The sequence below is a fragment of the Rhinopithecus roxellana genome, chromosome 7, assembly GCF_007565055.1.
Source record: "Rhinopithecus roxellana isolate Shanxi Qingling chromosome 7, ASM756505v1, whole genome shotgun sequence".
Taxonomy (NCBI): Eukaryota; Metazoa; Chordata; class Mammalia; order Primates; family Cercopithecidae; genus Rhinopithecus; species Rhinopithecus roxellana.
This window is the reverse complement of record NC_044555.1, coordinates 25,861,589-25,886,258: the sequence shown is the minus strand read 5'-3', so window position 1 is coordinate 25,886,258 and position 24,670 is coordinate 25,861,589. Positions and strand designations below refer to the sequence as shown.

The following is a 24,670-nucleotide window of genomic DNA, read 5'->3' as shown; positions in this document are numbered from 1 at the left end:
CTCGTTTCTTACTTTGATATACCATAAGCTCTCCTGTTAATGGTCTCACTCCAGTGTTTTGGCCTGAATATTCCTTAAAGACTCTGGTTCATATTTAGTCTTTCTGTTCCAGCAGGTTTTGTCGCCATATTCCTGTTCCTGGTCAGCTTCCTCCCCATCACCCACCTCTACAATTACAAATCTTCACCACCCTTGCCAAGTCCTCTTCCTTACTCCTATCCCTATCTCTGTGCTCCAGCAAAAAGGTAGTTCCACTTACCTAAGGCTAACCCTCCACCTGCACGTGTTCTAGAGCCATAGATTTCACCCTTCCAGCTTCACCTGCATCATCTTTCAAGATCATCTTCCATCCATTATCATCTCTCTCTTTCTCACATCTACAGTGACGCCCTTCTCAATTCCTTCTGCCCCATGATCTGCAAACACACTCAATTTTTTTCTCATGTTAAATGATTCACTGTAAGGCCCTGGATAAGTGGTTTTAACTTGTACTCTGGTTGTTACATCTATAACCAGAAAAGCTTCTCACAAAATAATGATTAAGTACAATAAATAAGATAAAGAAAATATGAACCTGGTGAGAGGTGAACAGAAGAGTGGAGGCTTACCTGTCAGTGCAGGTAAGGGGATAGCTGGGGTAAGGTTGAAAGGGGAAAACTTTAAATATCAGCCACAGGAGCAAACCTCAGACTGTGAGGATGAGGTTTCTGTTCAGACAATGAGCACTCTGGTCCAACCCAGGGAGCAACTAGCAGCAATTACAGTAGCAGCAGCAGCTATGTAACATCAGCAAGTAGCTAAGACTAAAATGCAGGCATAGAAATGAAGTATTTCATAGAAAACAGAATAGCAAATATGACATATGAGGCACTTGTGCTGCTATCCCCCCTTCTCCCACCCTCAGCAGACTTCACTAAATAGTTATAAATGTCTTTCACACTGAGATAAGACCTGGTTTCAGAATCTTTTTATAAAACAATCAGGGCAGGCATTATCAATCAATTAGAGATGGTACTTGAGATGAAGTGTATTTGCTATCATTGCACTACACAGAAAAGTCCTCAACAAAAGAATTAGAAGACAGGAATAAGCTTCAGGAGTAAGCATTCTGAAGAGAGCTTGGACGTTGTTGGCAACTGGCGGGGACAAGCTGAGCCCATGGAGATCACAGAGCAGGCGCCCAATTAATGTCTGTTGATGATTCATTTTTTCATTCAACAAACATTTAATGAGGCCTACAATGTGCACCGGATTAGGCACTGCGAATACAAAGATGAGTAAGGCACTGTCCTTGCCCTTAAGGAATTTAGGTCTGGTAGACGACAGCCATAGACACGGACAATGATAATACAACCTGCTAAGTGCTAGGACACTTAGCAGGTTGTATTATATCCATCCGAGTAGGATTTCTTCAGAGGAGCACCATTCCAGGTTGCTGCTGGATCCATGAAGTCCTCCCAGGCACCAGGATCTGCTGTTGTTTTTGTCACAGTTGGGCGTCCCAAGATCTAACAATAATAGTTGTAATTACTGTATAGAGTGCCTATGACAAACACTTTACAAATATCTTCATGGAAACTCTGAAAATTAATAGTTACATTAGAGGAAGAAACTGAAGGTCAATGAGTTTAAGTCACACAGCCAGCAAGCAGTTGAATCAGTTTTCAAATCCAGTTTTGACAAAGTCTAATGCATTTTTGTGTTCAGGATAACCTTTATGCAGGTGTAATACAACAACTTTTCAACAGTTTTCTATTTGGAACTAAGAGCAAAGGGAATAGATTAGTGACTAGTGCATGGAGTGATTAATCTGGTTTCCCACTCTACCTGGCAGAGAAATAAAAGGTGAAATAACCTCACACTTACATACCATTGAAAACTTTGAAGTCAGTTACTGTTCTACTTTCTCAACCCTAACATCATCACTGATCATTCAAAATATAAGTACCTCTAGTCAAATCTCTTCTTTTAATACTTGTCATAGTCAACACCATTATTAGCAGCAACAGTTGATACAGCATTTAGCATATTCCAGGCCTGTTCTAAGCAATGTACATAATTAGTCCCTTTAAGTACTTTTTACCCCCATCATTGAAAATAATGTTTCCTATTTTACGTAAGAGAAAACAGAGTCCTAGGGAAGTGAAGGATCACACTCAAGACCACATTGGTAAGTTTGACAGCAGATTTGAGCCCAGGCTACATAGTCCCAAGACCCAAACTCTCACTTTACATAGCTCTGCTGCACTGCTCAGGTCCTCCTTTCCCAACTCCTGATGGCAAGTTATACAAGGCCTCCTGAAAAACCCAGTCCTACTTACATAAAATCTCCTCTGGTCTAACCATATGACCAGAATCTAACCATTCTGGTCACAGAAAGCCATTCTCCAAATCCCAAATATCAATACTCGGAGCCTTAATTGGAAAATTTCCCAAAGAACATTGAGTTTAGAATATACCTTTGAAAAAAGAGAAAATAAACACTGGATATGTTTAGGTTTTTAATTATTGAATTTTTTTTTTACTTGCAGATATAGCCATAAATGTTTTAAGATCCATAAGCAAACTAAAGCAATTATGCCAATAATGACTAAGGCCACTGCTTCCTCAATTGAGTCTTTGATATAAAAGCCTTCACTTTTGGTTAATTACAAAAACAAAAACAAAAACAAAAAAACTTTGGGACGTATGTGTCAGTGAGAGTAGGCCTGCTACTGATGAGAAGGACCAGCAACTTAGCAACACCATAAAATGTCTGCTGCAATTCAGGTGTCTAGGTGTCTCCCTGAGAATCAACATTTCATATACAGCTGTTCCCAGAAAACAATCTTGCACAACATGTACAGTCAAGTTATGATCTAAAAGGAGTTAATTGCAACATTCATACAAAGAATATGACAGTATTTTTCATCAAGGTCTTTTTCTATAAGTTTTTCTATAACTTTTCCTATAAGTTCTATTATATCTATAGTCATGTGCTGCCTAACAATGTTTAGGTCAATGATGAACCTCATATATGACAGTTGTCCCACAAAATCATATTTTTACTGTACCTTTTCTATGTTTATATATATTTAGGTACACAAATACTTACCATTCTGTTATAATTGCCTACAGTATTCAGTACAGTCATATGCTGTACAGGTTTGTAGCCTAGGAGCAATAGGCTATGCCATATAGCCTAGGTGTGTAATAGGTTATACCATTTAGAGAGGTTTGTGTTAATATACTCTATGATGTTCACAGGACAAAATCACCTAAAAATACATTTCTCAAAACATATCCCCGTTGCTAAGCAATGCATGACTAAATTTGTATAACTTCCTAAGAGATTATCCCCTCTTTGACACTCCCACTCCTTTCAGCCCTACATCATTTCTCATCTTAGCCACTGTAGTATCCTTCTAACTCATCTCCCTGTCCAGATTTGAAAACATTCCTGAACACACCCCACACTACTGCCAGTGATCATCTAAAAGCACCCCTTTCTGAAAACACTTATAATGAAATCCAAATCCCATGGCATACCATACAAAGTCCTATTCCTGGCCTACATATTCAACCTAATTTAGAGAACTATTTGTAGTTCCCCAAACTCATACTACTTCCAATGTCCATGCTTTTGCTCGGAAAGCCTTTCTCTGTTTTTCACCTAGTCAAAAGGTGACTTTACTTCTTTAAAGACTCAATTCACATACCAGGTGCTCTGAGCTCTATCATCTCCAGACTCTGTAAAATGATTTCTCTTTGAACCCCAGAGTATCTTGTACATACCTCCATTGTAGAGCATACCATACTGTTGCAATTCCATGTGTACATAGACGTTGATCTCTCTCACTAGACTGAGAACTCCTTGAGGACGGGGACGGTGTCTAATTCATCTCCATATCCCCATTACCCAGCACAGTGCCTGGCAGCTCAGATGACATTAGAGAGGAGAGATGCTGAATATGCAGGAGAATAAAGCAATGTTCTTGAATAGTGGTACAATACAAATATGCTGAATGAATTGAAGCTATAGAAAAACATTTTGGCTCAATATTGTAAAGAGGTCTCAAAAGAAGGGACAAGCTAACTCAAGGAGGAGTCCCCAGTTACCAAGTAAACTTACTCAGAAGTTAAAAGACCATTTGTTGGGTATGTTATCCAGGGACTTGAACTGGGGTTAGTTTAAAATAATCTATTTGGGATAGGAGACTTTTAAGGTCCTCCCATCCTGGAGCTTCTAAATCTATGATCTGTGCCATAGTCAAGAGAGCCATCATTCTGAGAGTCTATGTCACAGAGTGAACGGTGACTCCCACAGTTGTGGACAAAAGCTAAAAGCAGACCACAAACTTATAACTCATTTGGTCGGGTGTGGTAGTCGACACCTGTAATCCCAGTACTTTGGGTGGCTGAGGTGGGCAGATCACTTGAGCCCAGGAGTTTAAGACCAGCCTGGACAACATGGGAAAACCCCATCTCTATGAAAAATACAAAAATTAGCCAGGCATGGTGACATGTACCTGTAGTCCCAGCTACCCAGGAGGCGGAGGTGGAAGGATCATCTGAGCACAGGGAGGCGGAGGCTGTAGTGAGCTGGGATTGTACCATGGCACTCCAGCCTGAGCAACAGAGTGAGACCTTGTCTTAAAACGATACAAAAACAAACAAAAAACTCCTTGTCCTCTGTTGACCCTGTTCCCAATTGACTTTTGAAGCTGGTGCAGGAAGTGTTTTTAAGGCCAACAAGAAGGACCTCATGACCCTAACTATATCCTCTACAAGCTGCTACCTAATGTTTTAAATTCCCCCTTAAAACCTTTGGTGCCTTTCATTCACGTTTGCTAAAATGCCACTTAATCTAATATGTTGAGCTAGTATCAATTAACTTTACACTACATAGTAGATACAAGGAACACACCATCCGTTCCCATACCCTGTGAGATCTAATCCAACCCTCTTCCCTTAACACAAATCTAAGAACACCCACCAAATGTCCAGATTTTTAACTCGGGTACTCAGTTTCTTGAAGTGCAAAATACAGAAGTTGTATTGAATAATTCCCCACATCCCTTCTTCTCATGATATTCTAAAGAGCTTCTGAGCCTGTTTTCCACCTATAAATTAGACACATTGGTGAATCTGTTCTTATTCCTAACCAAACTGTTACAAGGGTCTAATAAAACCATGTTTGTAAAAAGCTTCTAGAAACAATAAAGTACAAAAATAAAATAATTACCTAAAAATAAAAATAAAAAGGTTGGGCTCGGTGGCTCACCCCTACAATCCCAGGACTTTGGGAGGCTTAGGTGGAATGACTGCTCGAGCCCAGGAGTTCAAGACCAACCTGGCCAACACAGACAGATGGAAAGGAAAGGAAAAAGGAAAGGAAAGGAAAGGACGGGACAGGACAGGACAGGGGGAGGAAGGGAGGGAGGAAGGGAGAGAGGAAGGGAGGGAGGAAGGAAGAAAGGAAGAAAGAAGGAATTGCTATACAAATTTAGGAGAATTAAGCTATGTGTTGGGGAGTGTGGCCTGCTTAGAAAACCCACTCTACCTCTCTAACATGCCTCAGAGGGTTGGTGTGATGATTAAATGGGAACATGTAAAGCAGCACACTCATTTGCTAATCGAGATCTTCACAAAATCTCAGGAATAAAAGTGACCTTCAAGTGCATGTAATCCAACTCATTCCACCCCAAAGAGATTCTGAAGTTCAATTCCCAGTGTTCATATAAGCCTCTAAGTGTCACTTCCAAGGATCATCTTTGGAGAGTCCATAAAACTGCTTCTCTATTAATTAGAACTGCCTTCAAAAGCAGCAAGACAACTGTCCCTGACCCAATAAGAGATCTGAAAACAGACAGAAGACAACAAAGCAAAGACAAATTCTTCTTTTTGGAGTTCTCTTACAATATAAACAGCTCTACTGCCTATGATGCTTCTCATAAGATCTACATTCATCTCTCTCTCCATATCTTGGATGTTCTCCTCCAGCTTCCTCTCAAAGAGTTGCTCTTAGAATTAAAACAAAACTACCAAATGAGACAGAATTCTTAACTTCTTTGGTTCCAAATACTTTTTATTTTCTTTTTTCTTTCCTTTTCTTTTTTTGTGAAATGGAGTCTCACTCTGCCACCCAGGCTGGAGTGGCACGATCTTGGCCCACTGCAATCTCCGCCTCCCAGGTTCCAGCCTCCCGAGTAGCTGGGATTACAGGTGGCACTACCATGCCCAGCTAATTTTTGTATTTTTAGTAGTGACGGGGTTTCGCCATGTTGGCCAGGCTGGTCTCAAACTCCTGACCTCAAGTGATTCAACCACCTCAGCCTCCAACTGCTGGGATTACAGGCCAGCTGGCCCCAAATACCTACCTACATACCTACCTAATTTCCTTCCTTCTTTCTCTTCTTTTTTTTTCTTTTTGACAGAATCTCTCCGTCTCCCAGGCTGGAGTGCTGTGGCCTAATCTCAGCTCACCACAACCTCCACATCCCGGGTTCAAGTGATCAAGTGATTCTCTTGCCTCAGTCTCCTGAGTAGCTGGGATTACAGGCACGCACCACCCCAACTGGCTAATTTTTGTATTTTTGGTAGAGACAGTGTTTCACCATGTTGGCCAGGCTGGTCTCAAACTCCTGACCTCAAGTGATCCGCTTGCCTCAGCTTCCCAAGGTGCTAGGATTGCAGGCTGAGCCACTGCGCCTGGCCCCAAATACTTTTCCAGTAAGAACATCACCAGTTACACTGAAGGCTTTGGAAGTCTTCAACTGGTACAAATCCTAAAAAGAATGAGCACCAAGTCTACAGGAGCTTTCAGGATGGAGAAAGTCCTTCCAAGTGGGAAAGGAGGTCAAAGGCCATTACTGAAAACAAATGCCTTACTATGTCATTTTCCTAATACCAGCTCTCACCTCTGGACTTAACTAAACCAGGAATACAGAACATGATAAATAATGTGGGCTGCTAGGAACATTTGGAAGAAATGGTAAGATCAAACACAAAACACATTTTGAATGACATTCCCTACTGACTGGCCCTAGTCTATGCAGATGACATCTATGCTTTTCCCACCAGAACTTCAGTTCCAAAGACATCTTATTTTTCCAGAAAATGGGAGAGATTAAAAGTAGTAAGTAGAATATACATACACAGATACTGAAGACCTGAATAAAAGGAGAAAAATATTACATTAATGTATGGGAAGATTGTAAAAATGACAGCTCTCCCAAAATTAATCTACAAATTGAATGCCATTCCAATTTAAATTCCAATGGTATTTGTGAACACTTGACAAGCTGTTTCTATAGTTCACATAAAATAACTACATGATAATGAGATAAAATTTTGGAAAAAAGAAGAATGAGGGATGTGCCCTGCAACATAAGGTTGTTATTAAAAACTAGGCATGTAGGAAATGACAGTACCCACATTGTCTCATTACAATGAAATAAAAACATGATTTTTTTTGAGGAAAAAGCCAGAAATCCTCAACATGAAGCATCACACTAAATAACTATTGAGTCAAAGAATAAATATTAGTTATAATCAAGCATATTTAGCAAACAACAAAACAAGAATATCACTTAGGAAATTCAGCCAATACTATCATAAGTTCTCTTATTATAAAATAATGAAAAAGAATTACTCTTAGTAAACATAACAAACATAACGAGAGGAGAGAAAAGGGGCAGAAAAAATATGTGAATGAATAATGGCTCCCAAATCCCAAATTTGATTTGATTAATAAATCAATTTATTAATCAAAATGTTAAGCAATATGTGCAAGAAGACCAAGGCTGAGGTGGGCAGATTACTTGAGCCCAAGAGTTTAAGACCAGCCTGTGGCCAGGTACGGTGGCTCATGCCTGTAATCCCAGCACTTTGGGAGGCCGAGGCGGGTGGATCACGAGGTCAGGAGATGGAGACCATCCCGGCTAACATGGTGAAACCCTGTCTCTACTAAAAATACAGAAAGACTAGCCGGGCGTGGTGGCAGGTGCCTGTGGTCCCAGCTACTCAGGAGGCTGAGGCGGGAGAATGGCCTGAACCTGGGAGGTAGAGCTTGCAGTGAGCCGAGATCGCGCCACTGCACTCCAGCCTGGGCAACAGAGCGAGACTCTGTCTCAAAAAAAAAAAAAAAAAAAAAAAAGACCAGCCTGGGCAACATGGCAAAACCTATCTATACCAAAAAAAAAAAAACCCCAAAAATTAGCTGGGTGTGGTGACATACACCGATAGTCCCAGCTACTCGGGAGGCTGATGTGGGAGGATTGCTTGAGCCTGGAAGGTGGATGATGCAGTGAGCTACAATTGTGCCACTGCACTCCAGCCTGGGCAACAGAGCCAAACCCTGTCTTAAAAATAAACTCAAAGACATTCAAATTTACACATAGTAGTAAAATTATCAAAGCCAGACGTCAGAAAGAGGATCTTGAAAGCAGCAAGAGAAAACAAATAACTCATCACAATTTAACTGATTTTCAATAAGATAATCAGCTGACTTCTTATCATAAATCAGAGACCAGAAACAACGGGAAATATTTTCTTTTTCTCTCTTTTTTTTTTTTTTTTTTTTTGGAGATGGAGTCTCGCTCAGCTGCCCAGGCTGGAGTGCAGTGGCACTATCTCGGCTCACCACAACCATCATCTCCTGGGTTCAAGCAATTCTCCCATCTCAGCCTCTCAAGTAGCTGGGATTAGAGGCACCCACCATCATGCCCGGCTAATTTTTGTATTTTAGTAGAAACAGGGTTTCACCATATTGGCCAGGCTAGTCTTGAACTCCTGACCTCAGGTGATCCACCTGCCTCGGCCTCCCAAAATGCTAGGATTACAGGTGTGAGCCACTGTGCCTGGCCAACAATGGGAAATATTTTCAAACTGCTAAAGTAAAAAGAATGTCAACAGCAAATTCTGTATCTAGCAAAATTATCCTTCACAAACAGCAAATTCTATATCTAGCAAAATTATCCTTCACAAACAAAAGAGAAATTATGGCATTCGCAGATTCACAAAAATTAAAAGAATTCAATGCTAGCAGACCTGCCCTAAAAGCAATACTAAAGGGAGTGATTCCGAGAGAAATGAATGAATACTAGACAGTAACTCAAGTGCATGAAAAATAAACAGCACCACCAAAGGTAATTAAATAATTATAAAGAACAGAATAGATCTATTTGTATAACACTTTTCTTCACAGATCTATATTAAAAGACAACTGGATAACGAAATAATTACAAAATGTGTTGGCATGCCTATATTGTATACAGATGTAATTGGTATAGTAATAATAGCACAAAGGATGGGGAGCAAATGGAAATATAGTGAAGCAAATTTCCTATGCTATTGAAACTAAGTTGATATGAATCTGAAGTCAACTATTTCAAGGTAAAATGTTAACTTTAATATCAGGGCAAACTATAAAAACAAAAGTAAACACAAAAAAATACATTGAAAAATGAGTGGGAGAGGGAATTAAAATGGTACCCAAGAAAACAGTTGTTTAATAAAAAAGTCAGTAATGAAGACGTAAGACATGGGGAAACAAATAGCAAAACAGCAGATATTAGTCCCCCCTTATCAGTAATTACAAACATAAATAAAAGAATACTCCAATCAAAAGGCAGAGCGTGGCAGAATAAATGTTTTTAAAATATGATCCAGCTACATACTATCTACAAAACACATACTTTAGATTAACAGGCACAAAAAAGGCTGACAATTAAAAAATGGAAAAAAGATATACCAGGCAAGCAGAAATCAAGGGAAAGCTGGAGTAGCTTTAATTATGTGACAAAATAAAAGGAAAAAAAAAATTTTGCCAGGCATGGTGGCTCACGCCTGCAATCCCAGCACCTTGGGAGGCAGAGGCCTAGAATCGAGATTACTTGAGTCCAGGAATTTGAGACCACCTTGGGCAACACAGTGAAACTCTATCTCTACAGAAAAATACAAAAAAATTGCTGGGTGTAGTGGCATATGCCTGTAGTCCCAACTACTCAGGAGGCTAAGGCATTGAGTTGGAGACCTCAATACACTTTCAAAAATACAACTGAGCAGAAAAATAAGAAAATAGAAGACTTAAACAACACTATAAAACCATATCACCTAAACATACATAGAAAACCCATCCAACAACCACAGTATACACATTATTCTCAAGCGTACATGGAATCTTCTTCAACATAGACCATGAGCTAAGTCATAAAACAAGTGTCAATTAATTTAAAAAAATTGAAACCATACAAAGTATATTCCCTACAACAATGAAATGAAATTAGAAATCAATTTTAAAAAAGCAATTTGGGGAATTCACAAATATGCAAGTCAGGTGCTATGGTTCATGCCTATATTCCCAACACTTTGGGAGGCCAAAGTAGAATTCCTGGAGCCCAGGAGTCCAAGATCAGTGTGGGAAACATGGCCAGACCCCGTCAACCAAAAAAAAAAAAAAAAAAAGGATAGATCTAAGTGTGGTGGCACATGTCTGTAGTCCCAGCTACTCAGGAGGCTGAGGCAGGAGGATCACTTGAGCCCAGGAGGTCAAGGCTGCAATGAGCCATGATTGCACCACTGCACTCCAGCCTGGGCAACAGAGTGGGACTGTCTCAAAACAAACAAACAAACAAATATGTGTAAATTAAATAAGAAACTTCTAAACAACCAATGGGTTAAAGATGAAATCACAAAAATGATTAGAAAATACTCTGAGTTGAGTGAAAATGTAACAAAACATAAAATTTATGGAATGCAGCAAAAACAATGCTTATAGGGAAAAGTAAAATTGTGATCACCTACATTAAAAATGAAGATCTCAAATAAATAAGCTAACCTTCCAATTTGAGAAATTAGGAAAAGATCAAACTAAAATTGATTAGGGGCCGGGCACGGTGGCTGACACCTGTAATCCTAGCACTTTGGGAAGCTGAGGCAGGTGAACTGACTGAGCTCAGGAGTTCGAGACCAGCCTGGGCAACATAGTAAAACCCCATCTCTACTAAAATACAAAACATTGGCCAGGAATGGCAGCGTGTGCCTGTAGTCCCAGCTACTCGGGAGGCTGAGGCAGGAGAATTGCTTGAACCCAGAGGCAGTGGTCGTCGCAGTGAGCCAAGATAACGCCACTGCGCTCCAGCCTGTGTGACAGAGTGAGACTTTGTCTCAAAAAAAAAAAAAAAAAAAAAAAAAAAAAGATTAGGACAAAGAAAAAAAAAAAAACTAGAGTAAAAATAAATTTAAAAAACAGAGAAACAGAAAATTAAGGAAAGCAAATATGGTTCTTTGAAATAATTTTAAAAATGAACAAATCTGTAGCTAGACCAAAGATGAAAAACAGAAAACACATATATAATCAGAATAAAAAAGACATTATCATCAATGTTATACAAAAATAAAAGAATTAGAAAGGAATATCATCAAAAATAGTATGCCAATTAGATATCTTATACAAAATGTTTATGTTGATAGGAAGACACAAACAACCACATCTGACACAAGAAAAAAAACCTGAATACTTACAAAAACAGATTGAAGGCTGAGCACAGTGCCTCAAGCCTGTAATCCCAGCACTTTGGGAGGCCGAGATGGGCAGATCACCTGAGGTCGGGAGGTCAAGACTAGCCTGACCAACATGGAGAAACCCTGTCTCTACTAAAAAATACAAAATTAGCCGGAAGTGATGGCACATGCCTGTAATCCCAGCTACTTGGGAGGCAGAGGCAGGAGAATCTTTTGAAACCGGGAAGCGGAGGTTGCGGTGAGCCGAGATCTCACCACTGCACTCCAGCATGGGTAACAAGAGCGAAACTCTGTCTCAAAAAAACAACAACAAAAAAACCAGATTGAATGGTTAATCTACAAAATTCCCATAAAGAAACATTCATGAACAGATGACTTCACTGATGAGTCTGCAAACATTTAAATAATAAATATCAGTTATTTACATAATTTTTCAAAAAATATTACAGGAGGAAACACTTCCCCAATTAATTTAATACATGATATTTACATATGCATGGTATTTACAGAACAAAGATAAAACCTCATGATTAGGCCGGGCGCGGTGGCTCAAGCCTGTAATCCCAGCACTTTGGGAGGCCGAGACGGGCGGATCACGAGGTCAGGAGATCGAGACCATCCTGGCTAACACAGTGAAACCCCGTCTCTACTAAAAAATACAAAAAACTAGCCGGGCGAGGTGGCGGGCGCCTGTAGTCCCAGCTACTCAGGAGGCTGAGGCGGGAGAATGGCGTGAACCCGGGAGGCGGAGCTTGCAGTGAGCTGAGATCCGGCCACTGCACTCCAGCCTGGCACTCCAGCCTGGGTGGCAGAGCGAGACTCTGTCTCAAAAAAAAAAAAAAAAAAAAACCTCATGATTGTGTCAATAGACATAAAAAAGCCATTTGACAAAATTTATTTATAATTTTAAAATCCTCAACAAACTAAGAACAAAAGGATCTAGCTACATTTGACAAAGTGTATCTACAAATACTGTATAGCTAGCTCTGTGAACTTGGGGAAGAAAAAGAAAAAAAACCCCATACAGCTAACATCATTTAATAGTCAAAATCATTTAATAGTCAGAAACAAGTGAAGAATGACTGCTCTTGCTACTTCTGTGCCGATTTTCACCATGGTGATTAGGCAGGAAAAAGAAATTAAAAAAAAAAAATCAATGCAATTGGAAAGAAAGTACAACTATCTATATTTATAGGTGACATAAACGTAAAAACCCAAAGGAATCCACAAAAAAAGTTAATAGTGAAACGATTAGAAAAGCTTTTCCAATAAGTTCAGAAACATTGGAAGATACAAGATCAACAGAAAACTAACTGTATTTTAATACACTAGCAATGAACAATCCAAAATTAAAGAAAATAATTCCATTTTCAATATTATGAAAAATAAAATGAATGGAAAGGTATATATTGTTAATGGATTGGAAAGATTAATATTGCTAACATGGCAATATTCCACAAATTGATCTATAGATTAAATGCTTTCCTTAGCAAAATTCTGGTATTTTATAGAAATTTACAAGCTGTTCCTAAAATTCATATGAAAATTCAAAACCTTCAAAATAATCATGAAAGGCCAAAGCAAAGAACAAAGCTGGAGAACTCATACTTCCAGATTTTGAAATTTACTCCAAAGCTACAATAATCAATACTGTGTGGTACAGGCATAAGGATAGATATAGAGATAAATGAAATAAAATTCAGAGTCCAAAATAAACTCTTATATTTAGAATCAACTGATGTTCAACAAGGGTACAATTCAATGATGAAGTAGTCTTTTCAACAAATGGTGCTAAGAAAACTGGATATTCATATGCAAAAGGACTAAGTTGGACTTCTTCCTTAAACTATATTCAAAAGTAAATTCCAAATGAATCACACACCTAAATGTAAGAGATACAATTTAGGTCAGGTTATGGTTTCTTTGTTACGACACTAAAATCACAACTAACAAAAAAAAAATAGATAAGTTAGGTTTCATCAATATTAAAAACTTGTGTGCTGTAAACAATGTCATCAAAAAGGTGGAAAGGCAACACAAAGAATAGAAGAAAATAATTGCAAATCATATATCCAGTAAGAGTCTGTTATCCAGATTTTTTTTTTTTTTTTTTTTTTGAGACAGAGTCTCGCTCTGTCGTCCAGGCTGGAGTGCAGTGGCCAGACCTCAGCTGATCTCAGCTCACTGCAAGCCTGATCTCAGCTCACTGCAAGCTCCCCCTCCCAGGTTCACGCCATTCTCCTGCCTCAGCCTCCCGGGTAGCTGGGACTACAGGCGCCCGCCACCTCGCCCGGCTAGTTTTTTGTATTTTTAGTAGAGACGGGGTTTCACCGTGTTAGCCAGGATGGTCTCGATCTCCTGACCTCGTGATCCACCCATCTCGGCCTCCCAAAGTGCTGGGATTACAAGCTTGAGCCACCGCGCCCGGCCTGTTATCCAGATTATATAAAGAACTCTGATAACAACAAAACCACACATAACCCAATTCTAATGAGCAAAGGATTAGAACAGACATTCCTCCAAAGATACACAAATGACCACTAAGCACATGAAAAGTTGCTCAGTGCAGAAATACAAGTCAACAGCACAATAAGATATTTCATATCCATTAGGTGGCCATAACTTTAAAAGGCAGAAAATAACAAGTGAGAATATGAATAAATGTAATTCTTCATATTGCAGATGAAAATGTAAAATGGTGCAGGCACCTTATTAAAATTTGTTAATTACCCACATTAAACCTAGACATGCCATGACAAAGCAATTATACTCCTTAATGTATACTCAAGAAAAATGAAAACATGCCCACGTAAGTTGTACATGTTTTTAGCACCATTATTCACAAAAGACAACATCTGTAAATGCAAACATCCGTCAAATAATGGATAAACAAAATTAGATATATCCATACAGTGAAATATTATTCATCAATAAAGAACAGTAATATATACCATAATCTAGATGAATCTCAAAAAAACATGGTAATTAAAAGAAGCCAATAACAAGGGTCACAAATTGCATGATTTATATGACTGCCCAGAATAGACAAATCCATAGGGACAAAAAGCTAAATTAGTAGTTGTCAGGGTTGGCAAAAGGAAAATGGGGAATAAGTGCTAATGAGGTGGTGATGAAAATGTTGTAAACTATAATAGTGGCAATGGTCGCACAACTCTATGAATATACTAAAAGTCACTAAACTTTAAAATTGTGAACTTTATATTGTATGAATTAGATCACACATCTTTTTTTTTACAAAAGAAGGTAATTACCTTATCCAGGGTATAGTGCTTAGCAGGATTGCTGAGATAAGTATTCCTACTCCAAAGCATTTGCTCTTACTACAAATTTGAAATACCATTTGTTAACTGTAAAACCATTGGCAAGTTGGCCCCAGGTAATGTTTACAATTTATTGACCATGAGTGAAGGTAGAGGATTTGTACAAGCACCTAACTACTCAATACCTGTAGATACACAATAAAAACAAACCAGCAAATGTTAGGGAAAGTAAAGGAATACCACATGGCGATTAGTACTATAAGTGAAACACTTTCATCGAACAGAATATTGAAGTTTTCCAATGATGCCATGAACTCAAATGATCCCATAATACTGTTGGGCTAAATAATAATCTAATAGAGGAGTAGCAGAGGTAAGACTGCAAAAATGAGTCACTAAAGAAACTCAAAACTAGATAAAGGTACCCTACATTCAACCACCAGTGGTGAAAAACCTTAGCAGAACCACATCTACAATACATAGGGCTTGCTGACCTAACTAGATATTTTTCAGTGAAAGATTTGAAAATATAATAATATCTAACTACCAGTATAAAGCAGTGGAAAATAAATTTTCTTACTGGCAGATAAACCCCAAAGCCTACCAAAATATAGTCTTCTTGGTGACTATGGTGTAAATTAATACTATTTAATAAAGGACAGCAACATAGAAGCAATGACTGCACACCACGATAAAATTCTGGAATACGTTTCTTGTTAAAGTAGTTAAGTCAATCTTTGCAGTATGACAAATCATGGGCCTGTGCTTTCATAATATGGTAAGTGACAGTACCTCAAGAACCATTCAACCTATGGTTAACAACTCATAATAGCTAACACTTTACCAACAGACAAAATTTCAGACAGCCAATTGGAGTGGCAACAGGTTAAGTGGTTAATACTATTAGAATGCACCCATTCTAAATAGCAACGTTGAATTAAAGGTAAACAATGAGGTTACACGTGTAAAGCACCATAATGTGTTGAACCACCAGGTGACAACACTAAAGCGCACTACCTAAACAAATTTTGCCATGAAAAAAAAATTATTTTTGAAACCCAAAGTGAGATGAGAATGAAAATACTGTGAAGTATATAATAGAGGTTGCTAGAGAACACCAGCAAAACTAAACTATCACTCATTACTGCATCATATTTATGGACACTAGATGACCGTTTAAAAAAAAAAAAAAACTCTGGGAAGACAGAGGACAACTATAGGAAAAGTACATTGATACATACCATGTTTTTCATTACATAACAGGACTTAACCACAGGGCATGTGCTCACTGGGGTACATTTAACAAAAGTCAACTGAACTTACTACAACAAAAGTACAACACATAGGCCAGGTGTGGTAATTCCAGCACTTTGGGAGGCCAAGGTGGGAGGACCACTTGAGCCTAGGACTTTGAGACCACCCTGGGTCACATCCTGAGACGCTGTCTCGGATAAAATAATAAGATAAAATAAAATAGTTGGGCTGGTGGTGCACACCTGTAGTCCTAGCTACTCAGGAGGCTGAGGCGGGAGGATGGCTTGAGCCCAGGAGTTCAAGGCTACCATCAGCTATAATTGCTCTGCCGTGTTCCAGTCTGGGTGACAGAGAGACCTTGTCTTAAAAAAAAAAAAAAAAAAAAGTACAACAGTACTTTTAGAAGCATGTGAAATACCAATACTTGTAAGTTTTGAAACAGTAGTACATTAAGCCTTTAACACTAAAATATAATCCACAGACATGATGAACTCCCATGAAGTCAACTCACTTAGGAGAAACACACTAACACTGGTGCCTGATGAAGATAATCAGTATATATTTAGTTTAATGGTAACGATAAAGCAGAACGATGTAGCTAATAATAGTACTGAATTAAACAAGAAACTGTACATCAACACACTTTACTAGACAATATTAAATACCTATGCAGTCCAAAAGTCAGGAACTGTAACTAGAAAAATGCAAAAAATACATCATGCACCCTTGGAAATCCTCAAACATAGCACAGTGATTAGGTTACCATATTAGTTTTCTCTCTAGAAACACCAAATTAGTTATGCAAGCCATGTGCAACTATTCAGAAGGATGTACTGTGGACTAAGGTGGTACTACAGAATTTCCACAAATTCTTTGAGTCCACAAGGTAGCAATACTGGGCACACTTCCAACAATGCAAAGGATGTTGAAACCTATAAACCAGAACTTGTAACAAGCCAAAAAAAAGACGCAAACATCCATGAACATTTTCAAACATATTTTTGGCTCACTAACACATCGACCAGGGTATTGTATTAATATCCCTATGAGAACCAAATCCATGATAACAAGTATCCAACATAATTTCAGGACATGGTATGGACTAATGGTAGTACTTTATCTTCCACCAAAAATTACTTTGTGTACACAAGGAGGCCATACTGAACATACTTCCTGACAATAAGAAAAACAAAATAAAACAGAAATGCGGGGAAAGAAGCCTAAAGTTACAGTATTCTCCCCTCATCTATGGTTTTCCTTTACAAAATTTCTATTACCTGGGGTTAAACGTGGTTCAAAAACATTATATGGAAAATTCCAGGAATAAACAATTCATAAATTCCAAATTGTCTGCTGTTCTGAGTAATGCAATGAAATCTCAAACTGTCCAGCAAAAAGAATTACCCCTTTTTCCAGTGTATACCCCACCTTATATGCTACCACCCGTTAGTCACTTAGTACCCTTCTCAGTTCAGGTTGACTGCTGCAGTAACACAGTGCTTAACAATGGCCCCAATATAAGAGTTGTGATGCCAACAATACAGATGTGCCAAAGAGAAGCCACAAAGTGCTTCCTTTAGTAAAAAGGCAAACATTTTCAACAGAATAAGGAAAAAAAAAATTGTATACTGAGGTTACCAAGAGCTATAGTAACAAATCTAAGTGCACTTTGGGAGGTTAAGGTGGGAGGACCATTTGAACCCAACTGATTCATTACCAAGTCCCTGAAGAAGCACGAAATTAAAAATTTTAAGATTACAAATGTGCTAGAAAAATACATGCTACCAATACAGGAGAGGGAGTTCTAAAATTACTTGCAAATGACAATGGTAAGAAATCAAATTTGGTTATGAAACATTCAGGCTAAAGAACCAAAGCATATATACCTCTACACTTAAAAATGTTGGTTGCTTCGTCAAATGTCTTTATTATTGAATAACTGATTTCCAATATTGCTGAAGTGCTATATTAAGAGGAATAATATTTTTTAGACAGTCTCACTGTGACACCCAGGCTGGAGTGCAGTGGCATGATCTCGGCTCACTGCAACCTCTGCCTCCCAGATTCAAGCAATTCTCCTGCCTCAGCCTCCCAAGTAGCTAGGAGTACAGGTGCCCGCCACCACGCCCGGGTAATTTTTTATGTTTTTAGTAGAGACGAGGTTTCACTATGCTGGCCAGGCTGGTCTTGAACTGCTGACCTGTGATCCGTCCACCTCGGCATCCCAAAGTGCTGGGATTACAGGCATGAGCCACTGTGCCCGGCCACAGATGGACGATTTAAAAAGGGTTATGGCATTAGCTCCTCTTCAAGAAGCCAAAGAACTACTAAGGCATTCATAAAAAGCTGCTAAGAGAACTTAGTTATACTACTAATGTTGGGATTCAGTCTGTTAAACCTTAATTTTGTGAAACGATGTCCTAGGCAGAATGCTTGAAAATAGTTAAGTGGCTACTAATATCATTAGGTCACTTAACCCAGTAGTGGTTAACTGGGAATATATAACCCAGTCTACCAGGTAAATGGTTCGGAACCATAGCAGAAGAACTCCAGTTGACCAAAAAAAAAAAAAAAGAAAAAGAAAAAAAAAGAAAAGAGAAAAAGAGTTTCATGCCCACTTGCAAGATGACTGTCCTTAGAGCTATCACATTGCCAGTGGGTGGGGATTCTATTGTAAAGATATGGTTCCCATCCGGCAGGGATACTATGGTAGTGGACAAAATTTTATCACCATCTTTCCAGAGAGCAAATAATTTGAAGATACGCACTAATAACCATCAAGAACTCCACCTTTTTAGGATTCAGGGACTGTTGTGTGTTTATTGCTTGTGATGGTAAACTCCCATCTAAAATTTTCTGCTTAATTCAATCTAGGCGATACTTTATTAATGCTGTAATTAAGCAATTCTGATTTCTTATTATCAGTTGATATAGGAGATATTTCACAATACACTGACAGGTTCTAGAAAGTCCCTTTCTATGGATAGAGAGTATGACAAGCTATGTAGAGACCTAAGTGTTGCTAGATTAAATGCTTTAGTCCAGTGTAGGAAGGAATCAATGAAGGTGAACTAACCTTAACTTCCAACGATGAAAAATCTTCTGTGCTGCAACCTGAGGTTCCTTTGCGTCACTGAAATGGCAAACCAGAGAAACGTATCCACTAATCCCACCCATACTCCAAGGACACAGAAAAAAGTATTTATTCCCTCCCTTGTGGAAAGTGTGCAGTTTGTAGTTCCCTTATGCATAAAATCCGAAGTATTTCGCTTTAAAATGCTATTTTGTGTGCTGGATCTAAATTTTAAGATGTGTAAGGTAGTTATATATTTATATTATATAAATTTTATTGTATATATATTCATAAGCTCTATCAGTATGTTACTCTTAAAGTTTAAAATAAGCCAAATCATTCTTTTCCTGACTGCATTTAACATGTAGTTGATGCTGGGATTTGAACCAGTAAGTGCAAAGAAAGCTTTCAGGGCCCTAAAAACTAAGTACAATAAGCACCGCATACAGTCAAAGGACAGATACTTCAATATAGAGTACTGAATACAAGGTGCACTGGCCAATCCAGCTGGCAGTGACCAAAGATTACCTTTCTCAATGTTTGTTGATATTACAGAGCTCTTTTGGCTACATGTACCACAAGCAAAAGGCACTACTATTATCAGGCTCATTCCTTCTCCTGATGAAAGCACAGGTATTCTTTGTTGTCTTCATTGAAAACCTTTTGCAGATATTCTTGAGGTTGATACCCAAAACTATCCTTCTGGGTCAAAACCATATCACAACATACTTTACTACAAGCTCTAGTCCTAATGTAAGGTATGGAATTTCCTAAATCATTTATTTTGGAGTCCCATCCAAGATCTCCTAACTCTGAGTAGCACATGCAGTTAAAAAATAGCATGCAGTGAGTCCCTGAGATGAACATGAAGAATGCAGCATAGCAGTATCTGTCTCGGCAGTCTTCTGATCTTGTCAAGCAGAAGCTAGTGAAAAGTACAGCTAACCCAAAGCTAACCCTTTTAGCTCCCATCCTAAGGGGCTCACAGAATTTCACAAATACATACATTAGGTGACCAAGGGCCTTGTCTGCATGTTGCAGCATTCCCTGGGGAACAAATGTGCAGTGCTGGTCCCTATCATCTTGTCAAGGCATTCTCATCATCTTTGAAGAAAGCTGGTTTCCTGTATCAGGTGAATATAGTTTCAGGATCAAAGAAACTTCTCAGTAAGTTAACTTTTCTTAACTACACCCTCAAGTGTAAAACATGGAATATAGGAAGTGCTTAAAGTCTTGATGAAGCAGATGACTTCTAGTGTCTGTAGTTGTGTTTGTTGCTTAAATATCTTGTACTTACCAAACACTAAGATTATTTGGAACATTTGAAATCCACAGCCCAATCCCCATTTTAGTCCCTCTGCCCTTCTCCCATCAATCAAAAAATTGAACACAATAATAAGTAATCAGAAAACACTGACAGGACGCAGGCTGGCCCATCAACCGCAACATGGCACTAGAAGCCAAGGAAGGGGCAGGGAGGAAGCCTGCATATAATAATGGAGGCACTACAAGTTGGGACTTTTATATAAAGACAGTTCATAAACTTCATTTTCAACATACTGAGCAGGATGAAAGTGAAATAGTAAAGTTGCAAAGGAGAAATTTTTCAAAGTCACTGCTAATAACTAAAATGGCTGCTTGTCAGGGCTTGGTAATAGAACTGCAGCCATTCCTGACTTTCAGGGCACGTGACAGGTTACAAAACCATGTCCCCTAATTCTTAGAGGATATGCACCCTTCCCTCCCTGCTGCCCCAAACACCTTCTCTGATGCTCCCCATCACACAGACACCACAGCCCCATATCACAAGAAACTATCCCTTCCACATAGTTCCCACGTCTTAAACCAAGTGGTCCCTCACAGTGTTTGAACTCATCCAGAGCATGGACAATTGCTCACCCTCAAAATACATAAAACCAGCAAAAGGGGGTAAAAGTAGGGCTATGACTTGTCAGCAAGATAGGGGGACAGGCTTGGGGATGATATGAAGATGGTTGCTGAGATCACATTTCTTCTTGGACTGATGCTCAATTTCTTCAAAGCACTATGCAGTTTTTCCTTCTTTGAAACAGATTCCAGATAGATCCTCCATTCCTTCCACTCTTTCCCTCCTGTCCCAAACCCTCAGGGCCCTACACTTAGCTATTTCCCCTTCCCAAAAACTTTCAAATAAAATTCCCAGTAACATCAACACTTGTATTACAGGAGAGGTTTACCAGCTATACACTATCCCACACTCCTACTTTTTATTTCCCTTTTGTTGTATAATAAATGAGAAGCCAAGACTCTAAAACTCCTTAAACTCCAAAAACAAAAGTAATAGGGGCACATGCAGTTTGTTTGAGTTTTCAATCTAGCCTGGGGAAGCCCACACAAGCCACCCTACACCCAACCCGAGATCTCAATGTTCACACCTAAAAATTGATGGGTATAATCAAGGTAATGAAGTAATCATCTATTAAGCTCTAGAATTCTATAGATTATGGACTTGTATTCCACTTCTCAAACCACACATCCCTTACCTTGAGGCTTTGGAGAGGTACTGCCAAACTCAAAACAACTCTGACAGTAGCAGCGGCCCCAAAGGACTTGGATCAATATTCTGAAGATGAAGAAGGTCTTCCAAATAAGCAGCAGGTTGTCCACCATGAAAAAGTCTAATGCCAAATGAGTTTTTCTTCTATTGTCCTGCCCTCAGGACAAAAGGGCACCTCCAGATTCTGCCTAAAAGCTACCTTTAAGGTTTGATATAAGGGAACATGAGGCATCCAATGCCCGGGTAAAAGTAAGGGAATATAATCCCTGATATTTGGGAATGCACTGGGACCAGGGTAAAACAAAGTGACTTCTTGGACAGACTAACTTAATTCTATAGGCAGTATGAAAATAAGATGTCATTGGTGATGTGGTAAAAGGCTAAAGGTAAATAGGTGAAACCTACAAAGGGCTCCCTAAATCACTCGTGATCACTCTCTTAGTAAGTCATATACTAAGTATATACTTCTGGTAGGCAACTATCGGGAAATTTATCCATACTTCTCTTCCTGTAATATATGTGAGTTTGTATATCCTAAACAATTCAAAGTTTTCTTTGAACTATAAAATGCCATGAATTAAGCCCTCGAATTCAAATTGAACTGGAAGGCATTCTGATCTTGTTAAAATTATTTTCTCTCCAATTCACACTTATCTGTACAATGTACATTAATAACTAATTTGTTAGAGGATTAATACCAATAATTAACTTGTTAGAGGAGCCAGGAAACAGAATATCTGCAAGGCCCAGAGTAGATCATAATAAATAGAAATGCAGACATAAGATGTTCAGTTTTGGAACAGTAAAGCTGTAATGAGTTTTCTTTAAAATCAAACAATTGTACAATGCATTATAGTCTTACTCTGTAGTTCAAATAAATAAAACATTCCCCTGTTAACAGAAAGACAGCCCTCCTCCCAGCAACATTTCAGACTGGATGGATTGATTCCTCACCTGACGTAACTCCAAAATCCTCACGGAACAAGCCAGGAAGTCAAATTGAGGCTGAAGACCTGAAAGTACAGGGGACTAAACCTGGAAAGTAGTATCTGTAGCAAAATAGATGACCCGATGGCTAGTTGGCTCCCAAGAATTTCTCTGTCCTGGTAGCCAGATAAAGTAATCAAAGGGTAATCCTATACTTGGAAAGCCAGTGGAATACTTATGAACAAGTCTCATGTTAAAGGGCTTCTTCCATGGAGTGTTGTTAATGTGCAAAAACGTGTCTATAACAAGGTTGTTAGGACAGACTCACCATAACAGGAAATACCAGAGAAGTCAAGGGTATCCAGGAAAGTCCAAAGATGACAATGTAGTACAAATAGAGCAATTAAGAGGTTATATTCTTGCATTATAAGACATGGGGGTTCAAAGAGAAAGTCTAGAATTTACTGGCTGGCCATTCTTGCCAAGTTCTGAACTTTTATGGATTTGATGACCTCTTTGAAATGTAATAAAAACAATAGTAACATTAGTGTTGGTGAGATGAGTATATCAATTAGAACAACCTGTAAGTTTGGCTATCCTTAAAACAAGCCAACCTTAGGAAGAAATGTCCTTTAAAAAGAAAAAAAAAAAAAAAAAAAAAAAAAAAGGCATTTCTTCCCAAGGTTGGCTCTTTAAAAAAAAAAAAAGAGAGAGAGAGAGATTGATTCTTGCTATGTTGCCCAGGGTGAAGTATAATGGCTACTCACAGGCATGATCTCACTACTGATCACCATGGGAGTTTTGACCAGCGCCATTTCCAACCTGGGCTGGTTCACCCCCCCTCAGGCAACCTGGTGATCCCCTGTGCCCGGGAGGTCACCATATTGATGCCGAATTTAGTTCAGGAATCCAATCGGCATAGCTCACTGCAGCTCAGAATTCCTGGGCTCAAACAATCCTCCCTCCTCAGTCTCCTGAGTAGCTAGGGCTACAAGCGCAAGCCTCCAAGCACAGTAAAAATAGCCTTTTTAGAAGTCATTTCTGAATGGGGTTATTGTTCCTGCCAGGTTTGAAAAACATGTGGACACAATGGTCACATCCAGGTGTGTACTAGAGAGGCACTGCACTTAATCCTACCTACCTAAGCTATAAACTTTTAAGACCGTATCCCCGACTGATCTTCCTAGGAGCACAGTCACCACTGGAAATTGAAAAGGACCTAATTTTTACCTCCAACTGACGCATCATTGATAAAGATAATGAGTCTTCACTATGTGCTATCGGGTTCAATGTTACTGAAAGTAGCTGCCCTCAATTACCCCATCAGAAAAAAATAAGGAATATTACTAGAATTTTGCTTCCTAAGTTAAAAACTGAGCTATGCATACATAGAACAGTGTGTGACACCTAACATTTAATGTGTGCTCAGTTAATGTTAACTCTTGGGAGGTTTTTGGTTTTGTCTTTTTGTTTTTGTTTTTTTTCTTTGAGATGGACTCTCTCACTGTCACCCACTCTGGAGTGTAGTGGTGCGATCTCGGCTCACTGCAACCTCTGCCTCCTGGGTTCAAGCAATTCTCATGCCTCAGCTTCCAGAGTAGCTGGGATTACATGCATGCACCACTATACCCAGTGAATTTTTTTTTTTTTTTTTTTTTTTTTTTTTTAGTAGAGACGGGGGTTTCACCATGTTGGCTCAGGCTGGTCTCAAACTCTCAACCTCAGGTGATCTGCCTGCCTCAGCCTCCCAAAGTGCTGGAATTACAGGCACGAGCCACCGTGACTGGACTCTTAACTATTGTTATCAAAAGACTACTATAAAAAAAGAATGCACTGCCTAGAATGGAACAAACAGGTAAGAGATGATTAAGAGATATTTAAATGAGGCCGGGCATAGTGGCTTATGCCTGTAATCCCCCAGCACTTTGGGAGGCTGAGGCAGGCAGATCACTTGAGGTCAGGAGTTGGAGACCAGCCTGGTCAACACGGTGAAACCCCGTCTCTACTAAAAATACAAAAATCAGCCAGGAGTGGTGGTGTCCATCTGTAGTCCCAGCTACTCGGGAAGCCGGGGCAGGAGAATTGCTTGAACAC

General features: G+C 39.1%; 1 long non-coding RNA gene across 1 annotated transcript in view; it reads right to left on the bottom strand.

The window, feature by feature from the left end:
* Nucleotides 1-24,117, bottom strand: part of LOC115898654 — a 31,377-nt gene extending 7,260 nt beyond the window's left edge. Inside the window, exons 1-4 of the long non-coding RNA XR_004058315.1 lie at nucleotides 22,604-24,117; nucleotides 21,636-21,770; nucleotides 20,120-20,237; nucleotides 19,117-19,173 (exon numbers count right to left, since the gene is read on the bottom strand). This is a non-coding gene — a long non-coding RNA (uncharacterized LOC115898654). The remainder of the gene's footprint in view (nucleotides 1-19,116; nucleotides 19,174-20,119; nucleotides 20,238-21,635; nucleotides 21,771-22,603) is intronic.
* Nucleotides 24,118-24,670: the final 553 nt, after the last annotated feature.